The sequence below is a fragment of the Pristiophorus japonicus genome, chromosome 3 (assembly GCF_044704955.1).
Source record: "Pristiophorus japonicus isolate sPriJap1 chromosome 3, sPriJap1.hap1, whole genome shotgun sequence".
NCBI classification, from domain to species: Eukaryota; Metazoa; Chordata; class Chondrichthyes; family Pristiophoridae; genus Pristiophorus; species Pristiophorus japonicus.
In genome coordinates this window covers 306,511,339-306,535,519 of record NC_091979.1, presented here as the reverse complement: position 1 = coordinate 306,535,519, position 24,181 = coordinate 306,511,339, and the positions used below count along the sequence as shown (strand labels likewise).

Here is a 24,181-nt window from a genome sequence, read left to right as displayed (position 1 = left end):
TGCCAGCTCTGCCCTTCTGGCTGCTGCTGAAACATGGCAGATATAACGTGTCGTGTAAGATGAACGCATCATGGGTGCTGCCAGGGTATCTTGCATTGACTGATGTGATATGATGCATGTTGTCACATACAAGCTGCACATTAATGGAGTGGAAGCATTTTCTGTTCCTGTACATCTTGAAATCCTTCAAAGGTGCTCGCAAGGCGATGTGGGTACAATCAATGTAGCCCTGTACCTTTGGGAAGCCAGCAATCCTGCAGAAGTCCACAGCCCGGTCATGGATTGCCTGGGCGGTCATGGGGTACTTTATCCTAGATTGGGTATTGTATAATGAGAAAGGGTTATTTAACAGTCTTGTTGTGCAGGGTCCTTTAGGGAAGAGTGACCATAACATGATTGAATTCTTTATTAAGATGGAAAGGGAAGTAGTCCAATCCAAAACTAGGGTCCTAAATCTAAACAAAGGAAACCACAAAGATATGAGGAATGAAATGGCTATGATAGATTGGGAAGATTCATTAAAAGGCATGACAGTGGATAGGCAATGGCTAACATTTAAGAAACGAATGCATGAATTGCAACAATAATAAATTCCTTTCTGGTGTAAAACCACAAAAGGAAAAGTGGCCCAACCATGGCTAGCAAAAGAAATTAAGGATAGTATTAGATCCAAAGAGGAGTTATACATAGTTGCCAGAAAAAGTAGCAAGCCTGAGGATTGGAAGCAGTTTAGAATTCAGTAAAAAAAAACAAGAGATTGATTAAGAGGGGAAAAATAGAGTATGAGAGTAAACTTGCAAGGAACATAACAACCGACTGCACAAGTTTCTACAAGTATGTAAAAAGAAAAAGATAAGTGAAGACAAATGCAGGTCCTTTATAGACAGATACGGGAGAATTTGTAATGGGAAACAAGGAAATGGCAGCACAATTAATTGATTATCAGTAAGAAAATAGTGCTGGAGAAACTAATGGGACTGAAGGCCGATAAATCCTCAGGGTTTGATGATCTGCATCCCAGAGTACTAAAAGAGGTAGCCATGGAAATAGTGGATGCATTGGTTGTCATCTTTCAAAATTCTATAGATTATGGAACAGTTCTTGCAGATTGGAGGGTGGCAAATGTAATCCCATTATTTAAAAAAGGAGGGAGAGAGAAAACAGGGAACTACAGACCGGTTAACCTAACATCAGTAGTAGGGAAAATGCTAGAGTCTATTATAAAAGATGTGATAACGGCATACTTAGATAATATCACTGGGATTAAACAAAGTCAACATGGATTTATGAAAGAAAAATCATGTTTGACAAACCTACTGGAGTTTTTTGAAGATGTAACTGATAGAATAGATAAGGGAGAACCAGTGGATGTAGTGTAGTTGGATTTTCAGAAGGCATTTGATAAAGTTCCACATAAGAGGTACTGCGCCCTGAAATTCCGGTCGAGCTCTTCCCGCGGGCAAACGAAAGAAAAGAGAAAAAAGATGCGCACTTACCTGTTGCTGCTGCGCCCGTTGGAACTTCCGGCCTGAGGCCTCCCGTGACTGCACGTCGCAGCGCGTGCACGTGGGGACGTGCGCAGGCCGGGAGCTGGAGACAGCAGCCAATCAGGTGTAGTATAGATTCTCATTCATAGTAATAGGAGTTCAGTCCGGAACTCCTTTACTATGAATGAGAACCCCCCCATACCCCCCACTCCCAAACACCCAAAACACAATAAAAAATAGAAAATAAACTACATATCTAACATTCATTTAAATTAAAGTTGTTATAAAAAAAAATATTTTCCCGACTTTAAAAAGTTTTTTTAATTAAGCCTTAAAATCAACTTACCGTAGTGGAGAGGGTTTTTAAAACAATAAAATGTGTTTTTATAACTTTATTTTAAAATGTTTGTGTGTATTTTTAAACATTTGCGCCTGTAAAAGTAGGCTATATGCCTGCTTTTTTAGGCGCAAGATTTTAAAGGACATTTGCTGGGCAAGACATGCATAAATATCGGAAATCTTGCTCTGCAAGTGTCCTCGCTCCCAATATGCCTTGGATCTGTCAAGCCAGAAACTTGACAGATGGGAAAAGCCACCTAGTTCTAGTCTCCCCTATCAATGGAAACATCCTCTCTGCATCCACCTTGTCAAGCACCCTCATAATCTTATACTTTTCGATAAGCTCACCCCTCATTCTTCTGAATTCCACTGAGTAGAGGCCCAACCTTCTCAACCTTTCCTCATAAGTCAACCCCCTCATCTCTGGAATCAACCTAGTGAACCTTCTCTGAACTGCCTCCAAAGCAAGTATCTCCTTTCGTAAATATGGAAAACAAAACTGATATGCAGTATTCCAGGTGTGGCCTCACCAATACCCTGTATAACTGTAGCAAGACTTCCCTGATTTTATACTCCATCCCCTTTGCAATAAAGGCCAAGATTCCATTGGCCTTCCTGATCACTTGCTGTACTGGCATACTATCCTTTTGTGTTTCATGCACAAGTACCTCCAGGTCCCGCTGTGCTGCAGCACTTTGCAATTTTTCTCCATTTAAATAATAACTTACTCTTTGAATTTTTCTGCCAGAGTGCATGACCTCAAACTTTCCAACATTATACTCCATTTGCCAAATTTTTGCCCACTCACTTAGCCTGTCTATTATCCCTTTGCAGGTTTTTTGTTTCCTCCTTACACATTGCTTTTCCTCCCATCTTTGTATCATCAGCAAACTTGGCTATGTTACACTCAGTCCCTTCTTCCAAGTCGTTAATATAGATTGTAAATATTTGGGGTCCCAGCACTGATCCCTGCAGCACCCCACTAATTACTGGTTGCCAACCCGAGAATGATCCATTTATCCCGAGTCGCTGTTTTCTGTTAGTTAGCCAATCCTCTATCCATGCTAATATATTACCCCAACCCCATGAACTTTTATCTTGTTCAGTAACCTTTTATGTGGCACCTTGTCAAATGCCTTCTGGAAGTCCAAATACACCACATCCACTGGTTCCCCTCTATCCACCCTGTTCATTACATCCTCAAAGAATTCCAGCAAATTTGTCAAACATGATTTCCCCTTCATAAATCCATGCTGACTCTGCCTGACCGAGTTATGCTTTTCCAAGTGTTCTGCTGTTAAACAGCTGTGTGAGCGGACAGTGTAACTACAGCTGCCCATTCAGACCACGGTTAACAACAGTGGGCAGCAGTCTCGCCTGAGTCAGAAGGTTGTGGGTTCAAGTCTCAATCTCGGCTGACACTCCAGTGCAGTACTGAGGGAATGCATGCACTGTTAGAGGTGTAGTCTTTCGGATATTTTGTTAAATCGAGGTCTCGTCTGCCCTCTCAGGTGAATGTAAAAGATACCATGGCACTTTTCAAAGAAGAGCACGGGGGTTCTCTTCAGTGCCCTGGCCAATATTTATCCCTCAAATAATATTAAAACAGATTATGTGGTCATTATCACATTGCTGTTTATGAGCACTTGTTGTGTGCCATTACTGCGTGAAAGTTTGTGATCCGTTACTCGTCGCCAATTTGTTATGTTCAGAATAACTCCACAAGACTATATTGCAAGCTCAAACTATTGTGACCTTGGCCTCTTTATTCAGACTCCAGAGTGGAGAAGCAGCGTGGTGAATCACCTTTTATACCTGCCTGCCCCAGGGAGCACAGGTGACCCGTAGGTCTCCCACAGTTGTGCCCCCTAGTGGCAAGTCTTACATTTTGGTGAGGTTTACATACATACACAACAACAACAGTGACTACACTTTAGAAATACGTCATTGACTGTAAAGCGCCTTGGGATGCCCTGAGGTCATGAAAGGCGCTATATAAATGCAATTCTTTCTTTTCTTCTTACAGCTTGGTGTAGTTTAATTGGGACACAAGAAAAACTAACTGCAAATAGTGTATTTGTCATCTAGAAAAGCAGAAAGCACATTTACAAAAAAATTATAAATAAATAATCAGTTGAAACTTTTAACCTCATGATACGGGAAATATGAACAAAATAGTAAGTCACGTCCAATGCATGAATTATTAATTGTTGTAATAAAACAAATGATCTTGCCTCACTTAAAACAATAGCACTGAGATGGTTCAGGAAAGAGTGACAGATCAAGCAGTCTTACCTTACAGCCGTCAGAATCTCATTAGCCATTTACGGTTTGAAAATAATCACTATCAGAACCTAGCCAATACAACGCAGTCCTTCTGCAACAGGAGGTGTACTCTCAGATAAGGTCTTCTAAGCTTTAGCCTGTTTTCTGAAACAAAAGCTTATCTGTTCGATCATACTTACCTTCATGCTCAATCAGGACATTGCCAGTAGCAGTTTTTAGTGGCCAGAGAGGTTTGTCTTTTCCTAAAGCAAAATACTGCAGCTGCTGGAATCTGAAATAAAAACAGAAAATGCTGGAGATCTCAGCAGGTTAAGCAGTATCTGTGGAGAGAAACTGAAGTGTCACAGACCTGAAACATTAACTCTGTTTCTCTCCACAGTTGCTACCTGACCTGCTGAGATTTCCAAGTTTGTCTTTTGCTGGCTTAACACCAGTGCAACAATCAACATTATAGGCAGTCCCTCGAAATCGAGAAAGACTTGCTTCCACTCTAAAAGTGAGTTCTCAGGTGACTGTACAGTCCAATACAGGAATTACAGTCTCTGTCACAGGTGAAGGAAAGGGTACGTGGGGAGTCTGGTTTGCCGCACACTCCTTCCGCTGCCTGCGCTTGTTTTCTGCATGCTCTCGGGACGTGACTCGAGGTGCTCAGCGCCCTCCCGGATGCTCTTCTTCCACTTAGGGCTGGAGAAATACCACCAACGATGTCTCCGCAAGATCCTGCAAATCCCCTGGGAGGATAGATGCACCAACGTCAGTGTTCTCGATCAGGCCAACATCCCCAGCATCGAAGCACTGTCCACACTCGACTAGCTCCGTTGGGCGGGCCACATTGTCCGCATGCCCGACACGAGACTCCCAAAGCAAGCGCTCTACTCGGAACTCCTTCATGGCAAGCGAGCCCCAGGTGGGCAGAGGAAACGTTCCAAGGACACTCTCAAAGCACCCTTGATAAAGTGCAACATCCCCACCAACACCTGGGAATCCCTGGCCAAAGACCGCCCTAACTGGAGGAAGAGCATCTGGGAAAAATCAACACATATGCGATGACGTGTTGGTGATTTAACACGAGCCAGATTGACAGCTGGGTCAGGGCAACCCAATGTGGGCTTTTCAGAAACGACATTCACATTGTAATGTGTTGATAGTTAAGTGTTTCAATCATCCTGAGTTTCGTGCTGTTGCTACACCATAAATGTGGCATTAATTGGTATCAGGACAAAACTTGGGCCAAATGAGGAGTGAATCTAAACTCGATACACTTAACCTGTGAGACCCATCCAACAGATGGTCTGATCCTGGAATAGTGATGCATCAACCTCAACTTAAGCACTGGATCCTGCACAGTGTCTTATACGCGAAGGCACATCATACCACCACAGGGTTGCCAATTGGCCAGACAGAAAAAGTCAATGACTGGGCACTTTGCCCAGGTTTGTCCAGTTCTCCAGGCCACCCATGATGTTGGAGATGTCAACTTATCCTCAGTAAGGAATTTTAATCGGAGTTTCTCCAAGGTTTGCTGCACAATAGCAGCAACATTAACTGGTTTTATTTTACTGTGAAGAGCAGACTTGAAAGGTCAGCTATTAATATGTCACATGCCATAACTACCTGCATTACTTTTTGCACAGTTTTCAACAAAGGTATAGTGAAAAACTATAAGATCTGCAGGAACTAGAGTTTGAAAACATTACAACTTTTTACGTCTACATTTTTGTCACTGTATTTATTAGAAACTCTAAGTCTACAAAAAGGATATAAGGTAAAACCATTTCAATTTAATTAGTTCAATATGTCATGGTTGTGACTAAAATCTGAAGTTAATTAAGAAGGCACGGTGTTACAATTCAGGCTATTTTCTGGCACTTTAAAACAGTACCCAAAGCAAAAAAGCAGTTCCCACAAGCAGAGTAAGGTACCTTCGATTTGAACTTTGCCCCTCAGGCAAGTTGCGATTGGGATAGCATGCCACAGGACTATGCAACAACCCTTGTACCACAGGATCACACACGACAGACAGCATGGTCTCCCCCACCACACTCTCTAGTTCACTCCAAGAGGTGGAAAGCATCACACTATCAGAGTGACACATTCCAACGACACAAATAGATTTTATTTACCAGTAAAATAATTACACAGAAGCAGAAAACTACACCACAAAATCAGGGGCTAGACTTTCCACCACATCGCCCATCTAAGGCCCATCTAGCGCCCAAAACGGACCTCTATCGCCCATTTTGATGAAAAAGTGGAAACTAGGCCCAAAACATCAGTGCAATACTTGAACCAATGCAAAATACTCGAATGCTGGAAATCTGAAATAATAGTAGAAAATTTTGGAAACACGCAGCAGGTCAGTAGCATCTGTGGAGATTGAAACAGAGTTAAGGGGCAGATTTTGTGGGCGGCGGCGTACCTATGGAGTACACCGCTGGCATCCGAACAGAATACAAACCTACCTGATGGGGAACCGCCTTCGTGAACTTGCTCTCTGAAACTGCTATTCAAAGGTTGCGTGATAGCCCACAGATCCCGGGGTGTAATGTGTGGGGAAGGGTACCTGGGATCATATGGGCCTGGTGCTCCAATCATCAAACAGAATTAGATTGTAGATCATTTCAGAATCAAATCCCGTAATCAGATTTAATTACAATTACTTTACAGGATTGGAGTTTAATTCCTAATTAGCTTCATTCCACCAACTTTGCGACAAAAGGCACGGACACCAATGGTGGAGCGATGAAAATCAGGGATGCTCAAGAGGGCAGAATTAGAGAAGCATAGATGTCTCGGGGGGTTGTGAGGCTGAAGGAGATTATAGAAATAGGGAGGGGCGATGCCATGGAGAGATTTGTAAACAAGAATGAGAATTTTGAAATCGAAGCGTTGCTTAATTGGGAGCCAATGTAGGTCAGCGAGCACAGGGGTGATGGGTGAGCGGGACTTGGTGCGAGTTAGGACACGGGCCGCCGAACTGTGGATTACCTCTCGTTTACGTAGGGTACAATGTGGGAGGCCAGCTAGGAGTGTGTTGGAGTAGTCAAATCATCATAGGCGGTCACTCGAAACGAGGGGGACTACTCGAAACGAGGGGGACTTGCTTCCACGCCAAAAAAAGGATGAGTTCACAGGTGTTTCAATGAAGGACCCGAACTACATCCTGAAGGGTGGAAGATGCCTGTGCGTGGATTTTTTTTAAACATGTGGTGGACGTTGCACACCAGCCACCACACGGGCTTGACAGAGCTAGGTCTTGGTCCAGTGGCAAGGGTTACCCAAGACGACTGGAGACCAGCTCTGCTGCACGGACCTAGTGCACACACATATTGCAGTGTGGGCTGGTCCATGCTGCCCCTGGGCCCCTGGCCCCGAACTCACGCCTCCCCTAGGCCCCGATCACGTCCCTCTACAATCTCTCGCCGCTCCTTCACCCCGACCTCGCCGGTCCTGCTGTACCTGCCCACACTCCAATCAGCGACCTAGATCTTGATGACGTCACACTTCAAAGCTATCGCCCTCCTGCACCAGCTCGCGCTGTACCCTGAAGTGGTACGCCGCCACTCTGTCTAGGGGCCGCCGCTCACCGCTCCTTTTATAGTCAAATATAGAGGTACCAAAAACATGGATGAGATTTTCAGCAGTGGATGAGCTGAGACAAGGGCAGAGACGGGCGATGTTACAGAGGTGGAAATAGGCTGTCTTAGTTATTCTGCGGATATGTGGTCAAAAGCTCATTTCAGGGTCAAATATGACACCAAGGTTGCAACTGGTGCGGTTCAGCCTCAGACAGAAGTTGGGGAGAGGGATGGAGTCAGTGGCTGGGGAACAGAGTTTGTGGCGGGGACCAAAAACAATGGCTTCGTTCTTCCCAATTTTTATTTGGAGAAGGTTTCTGCTCATCCAGAACTGGGTGTCAGACAAGCAGTCTGACAATTTAGAGACCGTGGAGGGGTCGAGAGAAATGGTGGTGAGGTAGAGCTGGGTGTGGAAACTGACACGGTATTTTCGGATGATCTCGCCAAGGGGCAACATGTAGATGCGGGACTAGGAAGAGAAGCCGTTGCAGGTGATTCTCTGGCTACGATTAAATAGATAAGAATGGAACCAGGCGAGTGCAGTCCCACCCAGCTGGACGACGGTGGGAGAGGCGTTGAAGAAGGATCGAGTGGTCAACCGTGTCAAAGGCTGCAGACAAGTCAAGAAGGACGAGGAGGGATAGTTTGCCTTTGTCACAGTCACAAAAAATGTCATTTGTCACTTTGATGAGAACCGGTTTGGTACTGCGGCAGGTGGGAATCTGGATTGGAGGGGTTCAAACATGGACCGTGTCAAATGTCTGGATGTCCACCTTCTTCGAGTTCAAACATGAAGGAGGATGACATCCAGACATTTGACATGGTCATTTCCAGGTAGCAGATGAATAATGGTTCTGAGAGCCATGTATGCTGGTAGACCAGAGTTATTCTGCTGATTTTCAGCATTTGCTGGTCATGCAAAATGGTCCTCTGTCCCTCTTGGAGAGCTGAGGCTACACAGGGAGTATTCCTGACCAGTCAGTCAGCTGTTGGTCCTAGGTCAGGAATAGCTACCATATTCTCCTGATTTACATACATGTTCACTGATGCTGGATCGGGAGCACTTGTCTGGGATTTTCGGCACTCCCCAGTCCACCCATCCATTTAACTAGGCAGGAAATCGCACGCTAGGGATTGCAGAAAGTATCCCCTCACATTTTTCTTACAAGTTTTCATTTTTCTGTGAGAAAAGGAATGACCTCAGATATAGGCAGAAGGACAATCCTTGCTCACATCAGGGAGGGGGGATAGAAGCCCCACTTTTAAGCTGGAATCGAAGGGGGTTGCCAAGGGGAGAGGCAAGAGGTGAGGCAAATGCCAAACACTTGGCAGTGTGAGGAGTTAAGGGCAGTTTCTCCAGAGTGGTTGCAAGTGGGTTGTGATGTCCTATAGGGTGGTTCTGGGACTGCTGTTCACTGTGTACCTCAATATTTTGTTTCTAGGGCTAGAGGGAGTGGTGACCAAATTTTCAGGACAATACTGAAATACGAGACTTTGTAATAATTCTAAAGGAGGCTGAAAGGGGACAGCGATGAGGTGGTGTAAACAAGGCCCGTGCCATCTATGAGCTTATCGTGGATGATTGCATCGACATCATGGCCCTGATGGAAACTTGGCTGAGAGGTGATTACACCTTACCTTTAAACGAAGCCTCCTCGACTGGCAATACCTTCCACCACCATACATTGGTCTGTCCCCCCACTCCCCTAGCACTTTCTCCTCCTTTGAACATCTCATCATCTCAAAATACCATGTCCATTTCCACCTCTCTCATTTAAAATTCTTGTTCTCCACCGCCCACCCAAGTAGAATAAAAATTTTATCACCGAGACATCGTCACTGCTTTCCTCCCTCAGCCTCTGCAGCAAGCAACTTCTCATCCTCAGTGATTTCAACCTCCATCTCAATTCATCATACTCTCTCTCCTCTGAGTTCACTAGCCTACTATCCTCCCTTAATCTCTCCCTCCATGTGAACTCCCCAACCCATATTCACGGCCACTCCCTTGACCTTGCCATCTCTCGTGGCCTCACTATTCCTACCGTGTCAATTGCAGATATGGCTATCTCTGACCACTTCCTTGTATCGCTCTCCACCCACATCCGCCTTCCCTCACCCAACCCTACTTCCTTCTGCATCCGCCCCTGGAAAAAACTCTCCCCGACTCTCTCACAACTGCACTTATCAACGCCAAACTGTCCAGCCTTTGGCCCTCCATTCACCATGTCATTTCTGCAGCCTCGCAAATCCGTGCCCAACTTTCCCAGAACTCAATGTTTGAATCCTTTCAATCTGGTTTCAGCCCCTGCCACAGCACCGAAACAGCTCTCATCAAAGTCACAAATAACATCCTTTGTGACAGTGACACTCCTCATCTTTCTCGACCAGTCTGCAGCCTTTGACATGGTTGACCACTCTATCGTCCTCCAACACCTCTCCACTGGGTGGGACTGCACTCGCCTGGTTCCATTCTTATCTATCTAATCGGAGACAGAGAATCACCTGCAATGGCTTCTCTTCCCACTCCCGCATCATTACCTCTGGTGTCCCCCAAGGATCTATCCTTGGCCTCTCCAATTTCTCATTACATAAGAAATAGGAGCAGGAGTAGGCTATACAGCCCCTCGAGCCTGCTCCACCATTTAATACGATCATGGCTGATCCGATCATGGACTCAAGTCCACTTTCCTGCCCGCTCCCCATTACCCCTTATTCCCTTATCGGTTAAGAAACTGTCTATCTCTGTCTTAAATTTATTCAATGTCCCTGTTTCCACAGCTCTCTGTTAAGCAACGCCTCGATTTCAAAATTCTCATCCTAGTTTACAAAACTCTCCATAGCCTCGCCCCTCCCTATCTCTAATCTCTTTCAGCCTCACACCCCCCCCCCACGATGTCTGTGCTCCTCAAATTCTGCGCGTGAGCATCCCTGATTATAACTGCTCAATCATTGGTGGCCATGCCTTCAGTTGACTAGGCCCCAAGTTCTGGAACATCCTCCTTAAATCTCTCCCCCTTTCTTTTCTCCTTTAAGATGCTCCTTAAAACCTACTCTTTGATCTGCCGTAATTTCTTCTTCTGTGGCCTGGTGTCAAATGTATTTGTTCTGTCTTACAACACTCCTGTGAAATGCCTTGGGATGTTTTACAACATTAAAGGCACTATATAAATACAATTAGTTGTTGTTATTGTTGTAGCAAAAGGCAAAAAGTGGGAGATGGAACTCAATGTCAATAAATGTGGGTACATTTTGGGTAAAAAAAAACATAATAATTATACTTTGAATGGAAAACATAGAAACATGGAAACATAGAAAATAGTTGCAGGTGTAGGCCATTCGGCCCTTCGAACCTGCACCACCATTCAATATGATCATGGCTAATCATGTAACTTCAGTACCCCATTCCTGCTTTCTCTCCATACCCCCTTGATCCCCTTAGCCGTAAGGGCCACATCTAACTCCCTTTTGAATATATCCAACGAACTGGACTCAACAACTCTCTGTGGTAGAGAATTCCACAGGTTCACAATTCTCTGATTGAAGAAGTTTCTCCTCATCTCGGCCCTAGATGGTTTACCCCTTATCCTTAGACTGTGACTTCTGGTTCTGGACTTCCCCAACATCAGGAACATTCTTCCTGCATCTAACCCGTCTATTCCCATCAGAATTTTATATGTTTCTATGAAATCCCCTCTCATTCTTCTAAATTCCAGTGAATATAAGCCTAGTCGATCCAGTCCCCCCTCATATGTCAGTCCTGCCTTCCCAGGAATCAGTCTGTTAAACCTTCGCTGCACTCCCTCAATAGCAAGAATGTCCTTCCTCAGATTAGGAGACCAAAACTGCACACAATATTCAAGGTGTGGTCTCACCAAGGCCCTGTACAACTGCAGTAAGATCTCCCTGCTCCTATACTCAAATCCTCTCACTATGGAGGCCAACATGCCATTTGCCTTCTTCACCGCCTGCTGTACCTGCATGCCTACTTTCAATGAGTGATATACATGACACCTAGGTCTCGTTGCACCTCCCCTTTTACTAATCTGTCACCATTCAGATAATAATCTGCCTTCCTGTTTTTTCCCCCAAAGTGGATAACCTTACACTTATCCACATTATACTGCATCTGCCATACATTTGCCCACTCACCTAACCTGTCCAAGTCACCTTACAGCCTCTAATCATCCTCCTCACAGCTCACACTGCCACCCAGCTTTGTGTCATCTGCAAACTTGGAGATATTACATTTAATTCCTTTGTCTAAATCATTAATATATATTGTAAATAGCTGGGGTCCCAGCACTCAACCTTGTGGTACCCCACTAGTCACTGCCTGCCATTCTGAAAAGGACCCGTTTATTCCCACTCTTTGCTTCCTGTCTGCCAACCAGTTCTCTATCCATGTCAATACATTACCCCCAATACCATGTGCTTTAATTTTGCACACTAATCTCTTGTTTGGGGCCTTGTCAAAAAAAATTGGGTAATGGGGAAGAGAAGTGGGATTTGGGGGTTCAGGTTCATAAGACATGAAAAGCATCACACAACGTGGAGAACACTATAGAAAAAAAACTACCTGTAATAGAATACTGTTTTTATGGCAAACGAACAGAATAGAAAAGTTGAGATGCAATGGCGAATTCATATAAAACTTTACTAAGACACAGTTGGAGTAGTGTGTGCAGTATTGGGCTCCACACTAAAGGAAATATGTGAAAACAATAGAGAGGGTTCATTATAGGATGCAGTCTGCTGTGAGGAAATACAAAAGGAAGACTTGAGAAATTGGAGGCTTTTTTGCTGGAAACAAGGATGGTGATTTACTCGAGGTGTGTAAAATTATGAAGGGATAGAAACAGGAGTGATTGAGTGGTCTAGAATAAGTGGACATGGATCTAAGATTAAATGAGAGATATTTAGGACAAAGAGGAGAAACCTTTTTGACACAGAGGGTTGTGAGGCTAATGTATACACTACTAGAGTTAGTGATTAAAATACAATTATGTCTGCATTTAAGAATAGAAGAATAGGTAGTTGAAGGAAAGAGGGAATAAAGGGCTGTCTCAAACTTCCTTTCCAAAGTCCTTGAACGTGTTGTCACCTCCCAGATCCATGCCCATCATTCATGCTTGTCTGAATCCCACAATCAAGTTTCCACCCCATCATTGCCCACCATCTCTGTCCATGCTGATCTACATTGGCTCCCAATTTCACAACGCCTCAAATGGCTTTCCTTGTATTTAACTTCATCCATTGCCTTTCTCCTTCCTATCTCTGTAACCTCCTCCAGTGCTACAGCCCCACCCAAATCTCTATTCCTCAGGTCTAGTTCTTGTGTATCCTTCCCTCCCTCCGCCCCACCATTGGTGGCTACGTATTCAGCTGCCTCGCTAAAACTATTAAAAACAGGAAGTCTAGCTTCGGTATTTCATCTTGCTGCTATCACTCTGTTACAGATTGAAGAAAGAAAACAAACAGCGTGCATTTATAGAGCGCCTTTAACGTAGTCAAACGGTTCACAGGAACATCAGACGACAAAGTTTTACACCAAGCCAAATAAGGAGATATTAGGGCAGGTGATCAAAAGCTTGATCAAAGAGGTATGTTTTAAGAAGGGTCTTAACAGAGGAGAGAGAGGTGGAGAGGTTTAGGGAGGGAGCTTAGGGCTCAGACGGCTGAAGGCATGGCCATCAATGGTGGAGCGAGGGCAGTCAAGCTTGCTCGGGTTTTGGAACTGGAGGAGCTTAGAGATAGGGAGGGACAAGGCCATGGAAGAATTCAAACACAAGGATGGGAATTTTCAATTTGTAGTGTTACTGCACCGGGAGTCAATGTAGGGCAGCAAGCATCGGGATGAAGAGTGAATGGGACTCGGTGCGGGTTAGGAGAAACAGATTAATTGAAGTACAATACACAATGCAGAAAGCCAAATGCATAAAATATTATGCAAGAATGCCCCCAGTAATTACCAAAAAATACACCAGGACCTGCCCAGATGGACCACCCTGGTCTTTTCTGAGCCTCGGAAGTGTTCACATTCTGCAGAGTCTACTTACATTCTATAAAGCTTTTTTTTTGTACATACATGAGTGCTCTGTTAATGTAATATAGCATTTGCCAGATTTCAAGATGTTGTCATGTTTCCTGACAGGATTACAGCACCAGGATAAAGCTTGCACAACAAAATAGTCACACATTGAAGAGGTTCCCCACAGAGCCGTCAGAAATAAGTTTACCAAACTCTAGTGAAATAAACAATTGCAAGGGGTAGGGAAGTTGGGGGTGGGGAATCCTTTTTGTTCTACTATTTTAAAAAAATACATAAATTGTTATTTTAAAGGAAATATCACAGTGAAGACCCAATTTGTTCTATCCCCTTCCCTTCGTGCTACTCTGATGCAATAAGGAATAGCTGGTGTCCCGGAGTAGCTACATTATTTTTACTGAGCCCCACAACTTAGGACTGTCCTGGGAACAGATCTGGATTATCCCAATACTGGGAAAATACTCTGCTGACTGGATGGTCACCACAGTACATGTAAAATAGTTTTTTCTGCTTAGTTTCTGAGCTATACCCATTACATTTTCCATCAGCACATCAGCATTACTAACCACTTTGCTTCTTGGATGAGAACAGCAGGGGAGATGCACATCCCTAATTTTATTATGGCAGGCAGTGACTAGTGGGGTACCGCAAGGTTCTGTGCTGTTTACATTGTACATTAATGATTTAGACAAGGAGATTAAATGTAGTATCTCCAAATTTGCAGATGACACTAAGTTGGGTGGCAGTGTGAGCTGTGAGGAGGATGCTATGAGGCTGCAGAGTGACTTGGATAGGTTAGGTGAGTGACCAAATGCATGGCAGATGAAGTATAATGTGGATAAATGTGAGGTTATCCACTTTGGTGGTAAAAACAGAGAGACAGACTATTATCTGAATGGTGACAGATTAGGAAAAGGGGAGGTGCAATGAGACCTGGATGTCATGGTACATCAGTCATTGAAGGTTGGCGTGCAGGTACAGCAGGCGGTTAAGAAAGCAAATGGCATGTTGGCCTTCATAGCGAGGGGATTTGAGTATAGGGGCAGGGAGGTGTCACTACAGTTGTACAGGGCCTTGGTGAGGCCACACCTGGAGTATTGTGTACAGTTTTGGTCTCCTAACTTAAGGAAGGACATTCTTGCTATTGAGGGAGTGCAGCGAAGGTTCACCAGACTGATTCCCGGGATGGTGGGACTGACATATCAAGAAAGACTGGATCAACTGGGCTTGTATTCACTGGAGTTCAGAAGAATGAGAGGGGATCTCATAGAAACGTTTAAAATTCTGACAGGTTTAGACAGATTAGAAACATAGAAAATAGGTGCAGGAGTAGGCCATTCGGCCTTCTAGCCTGCACCGCCATTCAATGAGTTCATGGCTGAACATGCAACTTCAGTACCCCATTCCTGCTTTCTCACCATACCCCTTGATTCCCCTAGTAGTAAGGACTTCATCTAACTCCTTTTTGAATATATTTAGTGAATTGGCCTCAACAACTTTCTGTGGTAGAGAATTCCACAGGTTCACCACTCTCTGGGTGAAGAAATTTCTCCTCATCTCGGTCCTAAATGGCTTCTCCCTTATCCTTAGACTGTGTCCCCTGGTTCTGGACTTCCCCAACATTGGGAACATTCTTCCTGCATCTAACCTGTCTAACCCCGTCAGAATTTTAAACGTTTCTATGAGGTCCCCTCTCATTCTTCTGAACTCCAGTGAATACAAGCCCAGTTGATCCAGTCTTTCTTGATAGGTCAGTCCCGCCATCCCGGGAATCAGTCTGGTGAACCTTCGCTGCACTCCCTCAATAGCAAGAATGTCCTTCCTCAGGTTAGGAGACCAAAACTGTACACAATACTCCAGGTGTGGCCTCACCAAGGCCCTGTACAATTGTAGCAACACCTCCCTGCCCTTGTACTCAAATCCCCTCGCTATGAAGGCCAACATGCCATTTGCTTTCTTAACCGCCTGCTGTACCTGCATGCCAACCTTCAATGACTGATGTACCATGACACCCAGGTCTCTTTGCACCTCCCCTTTTCCTAATCTGTCACCATTCAGATAATAGTCTGTCTCTCTGTTTTTACCACCAAAGTGGATAACCTCACATTTATCCACATTATACTTCATCTGCCATGCATTTGCCCACTCACCTAACCTATCCAAGTCGCTCTGCAGCCTCATAGAATCCTCCTTGCAGCTCACACTGTCACCCAACTTAGTGTCATCCGCAAATTTGGAGATACTACATTTAATCCCCTCGTCTAAATCATTAATGTACAGTGTAAACAGCTGGGGCCCCAGCACAGAACCTTGCGGTACCCCACTAGTCACTGCCTGCCATTCTGAAAAGTCCCCATTTACTCCTACTCTTTGCTTCCTGTCTGACAACCAGTTCTCAATCCATGTCAGCACACTACCCCCAATCCCATGTGCTTTAACTTTGCACATTAATCTCTTGTGTGGGACCTTGTCGAAAGCCTTCTGAAAGTCCAAATATACCACATCAACTGGTTCTCCCTTGTCCACTCGACTGGAAACATCCTCAAAAAATTCCAGAAGATTTGTCAAGCATGATTTCCCTTTCACAAATCCATGCTGACTTGGACCTATCATATTACCTCTTTCCAAATGCACTGCTATGACATCTATAATAATTTATTCCATCATTTTACCCACTACCGATGTCAGGCTGACCGGTCTGTAATTCCCTGTTTTCTCTCTCCCTCCTTTTTTAAAAAGTGGGGTTACATTGGCTACCCTCCACTCCATAGGAACTGATCCAGAGTCAATGGAATGTTGGAAAATGACTGTCAATGCATCCACTATTTCCAAGGCCACCTCCTTAAGTACTCTGGGATGCAGTCCATCAGGCCCTGGGGATTTATCGGCCTTCAATCCCATCAATTTCCCCAACACAATTTCCCGACTAATAAGGATTTCCCTCAGTTCCTCCTCCTTACTAGACCCTCCGACCCCTTTTATATCCGGAAGGTTGTTTGTGTCCTCCTCAGTGAATACCGAACCAAAGTACTTGTTCAATTGGTCCGCCATTTCTTTGTTCCCCGTTATGACTTCCCCTGATTCTGACTGCAGGGGACCTACGTTTGTCTTTACTAACCTTTTTCTCTTTACATATCTATAGAAACTTTTGCAATCCGTCTTAATGTTCCCTGCAAGCTTCTTCTCGTACTCCATTTTCCCTGCCCTAATCAAACCCTTTGTCCTCCTCTGCTGAGTTCTAAATTTCTCCCAGTCCCCGGGTTCGCTGCTATTTCTGGCCAATTTGTATGCCACTTCCTTGGCTTTAATGCTATCCCTGATTTCCCTTGATAGCCACGGTTGAGCCACCTTCCCTTTTTTATTTTTACGCCAGACAGGAATGTACAATTGTTGTCGTTCATCCATGCGGTCTCTAAATGTCTGCCATTGCCCATCCACAGTCAACCCCTTCAGTATCATTCACCAATCTATCCTAGCCAATTCACGCCTCATACCTTCAAAGTTACCCTTCTTTAAGTTCTGGACCATGGTCTCTGAATTAACTGTTTCATTCTCCATCCTAATGCAGAATTCCACCATATTGCTAATTAATCCTCTCTCATTACACAACAGCCAGTCTAAGATGGCCTCCCCCCTAGTTGGTTCCTCGACATATTGGCCTAAAAAACCATCCCTTATGCACTCCAGGAAATCCTCCTCTACCGTATTGCTTCCAGTTTGGTTAACCCAATCTATGTGCATATTAAAGTCACCCATTATAACTGCTGCACCTTTATTGCACGCACCCCTAATTTCATGTTTGATGCCCTCCCCAACATCACTACTACTGTTTGGAGGTCTGTACACAACTCCCACTAACGTTTTTTGTCCTTTGGTATTCTGCAGCTCTACCCATATAGATTCCACATCATCCAAGCTAATGTCCTTCCGAACTATTGCCTTAATTTGCTCCTTAACCAGCAATGCTACCCCACCTCCTTTTCCTTTTATTCTATCTTTCCTGAATGTTGAATACCCCTGGATGTTGAGTTCCCAGCCCTGATCATCCTGGAGCCACGTCTCCGTAATCCCAATCACATCATATTTGTTAACATCTATTTGCACAGTTAATTCATCCACTTTATTGCGGATACTCCTTGCATTAAGACACAAAGCCTTCAGGCTTGTTCTTTTAACACCCTTTGTCCTTTTAGAATTTTGCTGTACAGTGGCCCTTTTTGTTCTTTGCCTTGGGTTTCTCTGCCTTCCACTTTTCCTCATCTCCTTCCTTAGATGCAGGAAGAATATTCCCAATGTTGGGGAAGTCCAGAACCAGGGGTCACAGTCTAAGGATAAGGGGTAAGCCATTTAGGACCGAGATGAGGAGAAACTTCTTCACCCAGAGAGTGGTGAACCTGTGGAATTCTCTACCAGAGAAAGTTGTTGAGGCCAATTCACTAAATATATTCAAAAAGGAGTTAGATGTAGTCCTTACTGCTAGGGGGATCAAGGGGTATGGTGAGAAAGCAGGAATGGGGTACTGAAGTTGCATGTTCAGCCATGAACTCATTGAATAGCGGTGCAGGCTCGAAGGGCCGAATGGCCTACTCCTGTACCTATTTTCTAGGTTTCTATTCGCTCCACCATTGGCGGCCGTGTTTTCAGACGCCTCAGTTCTGGAAATCCCTCCCTAAAACCTCTCTACCTCTCGCTCCTCCTTTAAGAAGTTATTTAAAACCTACCTCTTTGGCCAAGCTTTTGGTCATCTTTCTTAATATCTCCTTATGTGGCTCGGTGTCATATTTTGCTTGGTGACGCTCTTGTGAAGTACCTTGAGACATTTTTACAATGTTAAAGGCGCTATATAAATGCAAGTTATTGTTAAATTCTCCTGATCAATATGTATCCTTCAACTGATATCATCAAAGCGGGTTATCTGGTCATTATCACATTGCTGTTTGTGGGACCTTGCTGCGCCCAAATTGTCTGCTGCGTTTCCAACATTACCACAGTGATTAATTTCAGAAGTGCTTTATTGGCTATAAAGTCCCAAGGTCCTGAAAGTTGCTGTATAAATGCATTCTCTCTTCTTTTTTTTTAGTTAAGTCACACTTACTGTTTAAATTGCTGATCTGAGATTAACTTGGCTCTTCAATAAACTTCAGGGCAGGTATCATAGGATTTATCAGAGGAAATGATATCATGTGCAGTGTATGGGCAATTCTTTAGTTCAAGGCTCTCACAGGCAGTATCTGGAGAATCATCTGCTCTGTGTTGGAGTCCTGTAGATTTAGGATAATGGGCACCAGTGCTGCTGTTTCCTCACACGGCAGGATAGATTGGCTAAACCTTGCTCCTGGCACAGTGCTTCAACCCCAGGAGCGTACACTGGGATTAATGGATGGATAATCCTGCTGGGCCCACATACCGGTGCACCCAAACTCCTGATTAGCGCTCCTGACATGCTAAGCTCAATGTCGAGAACAAAGGTTCTTAAAGTCTATCCTCGGGTCCGCATATTTGGTATCTGTAGGAATGACTCTACATGACAAAAATTAGCTTCAGTTTTCCCTTCAACTTATTCTTTTAGGTTTCATTATTCTTCCAACAATATCCTAGTTGTTTAATCCGATACATTTACTGGAACTCTCCGTGTCCCATGCCCTGCTGTTTTATGTCCCTGCCTCACTTGGTACACCTGCATTAACAAAAGCATCGTATTGAAGCTATGGGCCAGCATTTTTCACATTGGGAGAATAGGAGTGAGGGTGGGATTAGGAATTGCCACTATGCGCAATACCTGTCCTCTGTCATGTAATTCTGTCGTTTGTTTCAGCACAGTGTTTCAGGACGTCACCAAGGCATGCTGTGTTGCCTGGGGGCCCTCAGGATAGTCACGTATCACATCAAGCACACATCTACACCGTCACAGCAATAAGAAACCCATAGTGGGGAAGAAAGACGGGCAGGATATTTCTGCAGCTCCCAAGAATTCACAATACTACTAAACTTACCGAAGAATGGGAACCGCCCCAGAATCATTCTGGGATGAAATCGAAGGGATCTTTGCAGTTCGGGTGGGCAATCTCACTGGATATCTGAAATTCAAACAGGTGACCATTAATTTAAAGAAACAACGAACTTGCATTTGTATAGTGCCGTTCACGACCTCTGAAACCCTGTCCCCCGTCAAAGGCATTTTAAATTCAATGATGTACATTTGAAGTGCAGTCACTGTTGTAATGTTAAGGCTGGAAAAACAGGTGCAGCACATGGTCGAATTCTCGATACATGCTGCTAGGGGGCAAGGCTCTTCGCCGGCAGTGGCCAAGCCTTCTATTTTAAAGTGGATGGGTGGGGGGTAGTATTGAAAGAAAGCAGTTTCTGTTATTACATTTGTACTACAGCACTTCTGATGCACCCCCAACTTCAGTCGCTGCATTGTAATAATAATCGCCCCCATTTCTGTGGACGGATAGCACTGGTTACTAGGGTAGCTGCCTCCGGGGAGATGAGCTGCTAAAAGTTGCTGTGTTTTCACCCATAGTCTATCTGAACAGACTAACAATGTGGCTTCAATGTCGTGGCCCACTGGGCTCTCTCTCTCTCGGGCATCAGGAACAGTCCATAGCCAGAAACATTGCGGGCGGGGGGGGGGCTTAAAAAATGTATCTGTGCCACTTCCCAAGCGGGAGGCCCGAAGCTGGCCTGAAATTGGGTCTCGGGCCTATTTTCAATCATATGGGCGAGCACCTGTCGGCCTCCACGGGCTGCTCGCCCATCTCCAAAGACGAGTTTTGGGCCGCTTGCCTCGCCAGCGGCAGCAGCCAGGAGCACTCACGCACCTTCTCGTTGTCTACACTCTGTGAACAAAGGTTTGAGAGCCAGGAGTCAGGTCAGAGATTTTACTGGGCAGCACACACAGGTATTACAAGCAAGCAATGCGTCTATACACTCACCAGCAGGAGGCTCATCAGGGGCTAGAAGAATCGTCAATCCAGGCTGTTTTTGATGCTGAGTTCCCCAACAGAGGGTTTAATTGTGTATTTGTAACAGTCTTGAAGCATACCTACTTGCACAATTTCGTTGTCTGAAACTCGCACTGATTCTGACTCAGCAGATGTCACATGACTGGTTTCAACACAAGACTGTAAATTAGGGGCTCCAATTCTTATCTACAACAGTCCTCAAGGCTGCTGAGTCCTGCATTCCTGAACTTGTTACACTGAACTCGTCTCTCAGTATCTTTCTGTATAATGTTGTATTGACTTGACTAACTCTGCACAAACGGCATTACTGGAACCATTTGGTTATGTTCTGTCGTTCTCAAGGCTAAATAGCTAGGTTGCAGAGTCTGTAGCTCAGACCAACTCTGATTTTATTCCAGGGCAATCATCTTTGTGAAGAAGGATTTGGCAGGAAATGAAAATGACGCGCGACTTTTCGTCCTCCCACACATTCTCTCTTTCTAAAGTAACACAGTCATGTTTATTGAGGATCTCTGTTTAACCAGTGCGTCCTTTATCTAAAGATAAACATTCAACAAGCTGAGCAACATATTTTGTAATGTGCTGATCTCGGGATTTTTTTCCTTTGTTTTTAATTTTAGAAGTTTTCTTAAGCAAATGAGCAGCCTTAACAAACACTCCCTCTACGTACTTCACTCTCCCTTCTCTCATATGCTCGAGTAGATTTCCAGCTCGCCACCTGGGCGCAGACCTGACATTGAGATTCGGACATCTGTTACAGAAACCACCCAATTCTTCCATCGCCTTCAACAGAAACGGAAATAAGGCAGGGTGTAAACATAGAAACATAGAAAATAGGTGCAGGAGTAGGCTATTCGGCCCTTCGAGCCTGCACCACCATTCAATAAGATCATGGCTGATCATTCCCTCAGTACCCCTTCCCTGCTTTCTCTCCATACCCCTTGGGTTCCCGATTTGCAGTCGCCTGTTTGGCGATACCGTCCAAGGTGAATTTACACCCCATAAACTTTTATACTTTTTCTTTAAAGTTATACAATTAATGCAAAATTTTACAATTTCATTTTTTTTTAAACCAAGCAGCATAATCCATCCAATCTCGTGATCTGTTGCAGCACATGATTTATTTTTTTCTCTTTCCCTCTCACCAAGACTCAAATCCCTTAGGACCCTATTTAAGAAGGTACATGAGCAACCACAGCAGCGCCTCAGCTTTTGCTATTGATAAAAAGGTCAACACAGAATACGTGGGGAACCTTCATTACCTCAATGTCCATCATGCTCCCTCCTACACTTGTTGTCTCATGCCCAATAGTTCAGAATTCAGATTTAACTATTAGCTGGGTACTCAAGGAAACTGGATAATGTTGTACGATAAGTTTACCTCATACAATTACATAGGATATACAATAACAACAACTTGTATTTATATAGCGCCTTTAATGTAGTGAAAAGTCCCAAGGCGCTTCACATAAGATACAACAATTCGACACCGAGCTGCATAAATAGAAATTAGTGCTGGTGACCAAAACCTTGGTCAAAGAGGTAGATTTAAAGGAGCGTCTTGAAAGAGGAAAGAGAGATAGAGAGCCAGAGAAGCTCAGGCAGGGAGCTCCAGAGCTTGGGGCCTAGGCAACAGAAGGCACGGCCACCAATGGTTGAGCAATTACATTCAGGGAAGCTCAAGAGGGCAGAATTAGAGGTGCACAGGGGGTTGTAGGGCTGGAGGAGATTACAGAGATAGGGAGGGGTGAGGCCATGGAGGGATTTGAAAATAAGGATGAGAATTTTTAAATCGAGGCGTTGCTTAGCCGGAAGCCAATGTAGGTCAGCGAGCAGAGGGGTAGGGTAGGGTAGAATGTGGAAGGCCAGCCAGGAGTGCATTGGAATAGTCAAGTCTAGAGGTAACAAAGGCATGGATGAGCTGAGGCAAGAGCGGAGACGGGCGATGTTACGGAGGTGGAAATAAGCGGTCTTAGTTATGCTGCGGATATGTGGTCGATAGCTAATTCCAGGGTCAAATATGACACCAAGGTTGTGAACAGTCTGGTTCAGCATCAGACAGAAGTTGGGGAGAGGGATGGAGTCAGTGTCGAGGGAACTGAGTTTGTGGCGGGGACCAAAAACAATGGCTTCGGTCTTCCCAATATTCAATTACAGAACGTTTCTGGTCATCCAGAACTGGATGTTGGACAAGCAGTCTGACAATTTAGAGATTGTGGAGGGGTCGAGAGAAGTAGTGAGGTAGAGCTGGGTGTCATCAGTGTACATGTGGAAACTGATGTTGTGTTTCTGGATGATGTCACCAACGGGCAACATGTTGATAAGAAATAGGAGGGGGGCGAAGGATAGAACCTTGAGGGACACCAGAGGTAACAATGCGGGGGTGGGAAGAGAAGCCGTTGCAGGTGATTCCCTGGCTACGATTAGATAGATAAGAATGGAACCAGGCGAGTGCAGTCCCACCCAGCTGGACGACGGTGGAGAGGCGTTGGAGAATGATGGAGTGGTCAACCGTGTCAAAGGCTGCTGACAGGTTAAGAAGGACGAGGAGCGATAGTTTGCTTTTGTCACAGTCACAAAGGATGTCATTTGTGACTTTGATGAGAGTGGTTTCGGTACTGTGGCAGGGGCGGAATCCGGATTGGAGGGATTCAAACATGGAATTGCGGGAAAGATAGACACAGATTCGGAAGAACTCTGGAGAGGAAAGGGAGGTTGGAGATGGAACAGTAGTTTGTAAGGACGGAGGGATCGAGGGTTGTTTGTTTTGAGGAGAGGAGTGATGACAGCAGATTTGAGGGAGAAGGGTACAGTACCTGAGGATAGAGAAGCATTAACAATGTTGTATATATGTAAACTTGTATTTACTCTGTACATCCACCAGAGGGCTAATCCCCTGGAGTCCCAAGGGATCCCATAATCCCTTGGGAGCACATGTATTTAAGGAGGCCTCACAGGTTGGAGAGGCACTCTGGAGACCTGCAATAAAAGACTACGGTCACACTTTACTTTGAGCTCACAGTGTTCAGTCTGACTCTTTTTCCATACATAACTACTGGCGACGAGATACAGATAGCGAACCCAAAGTTGCAGCGAACAGTGGGCATCCTGGAGAAATTCTCGGAGGGAGATGATTGGGAAACTTTTGTGGAGCGACTCGACCAATACTTCGTGGCCAACGAGCTAGATGGGAAGAGAACGCTGCCAAACATAGAGCGATCCTCCTCACCGTCTGTGGGGCACCAACGTATGGCCTCATGAAGAATCTGTTTACTCCAGCGAAACCTACGGAGAAATCGTATGATGATTTGTGCACACTGGTCCCAGAGCATTTGAACCCGAAGGAAAGTGTTCTGATGGCGAGGTACCGGTTCTACACCTACCAAAGGTCTGAAGGCCAGGAAGTGGCGAGTTATGTCGCCGAGCTAAGACGCCTTGCAGGACATAGCGAATTTGAAGGACGTTTGGAGCACATGC

At 44.8% G+C, this 24,181-nt stretch overlaps 1 long non-coding RNA gene across 1 annotated transcript in view; it reads right to left on the bottom strand.

Moving 5' to 3' along the window:
• LOC139260352 (uncharacterized) overlaps positions 1 to 20,848 on the bottom strand; it is a 41,378-nt gene extending 20,530 nt beyond the window's left edge. The window contains exons 1-2 of the long non-coding RNA XR_011592783.1: positions 20,675 to 20,848; positions 19,730 to 19,813 (exon numbers count right to left, since the gene is read on the bottom strand). This is a non-coding gene — a long non-coding RNA (uncharacterized lncRNA). The remainder of the gene's footprint in view (positions 1 to 19,729; positions 19,814 to 20,674) is intronic.
• Between the last annotated feature and the right edge of the window lie 3,333 nt (positions 20,849 to 24,181).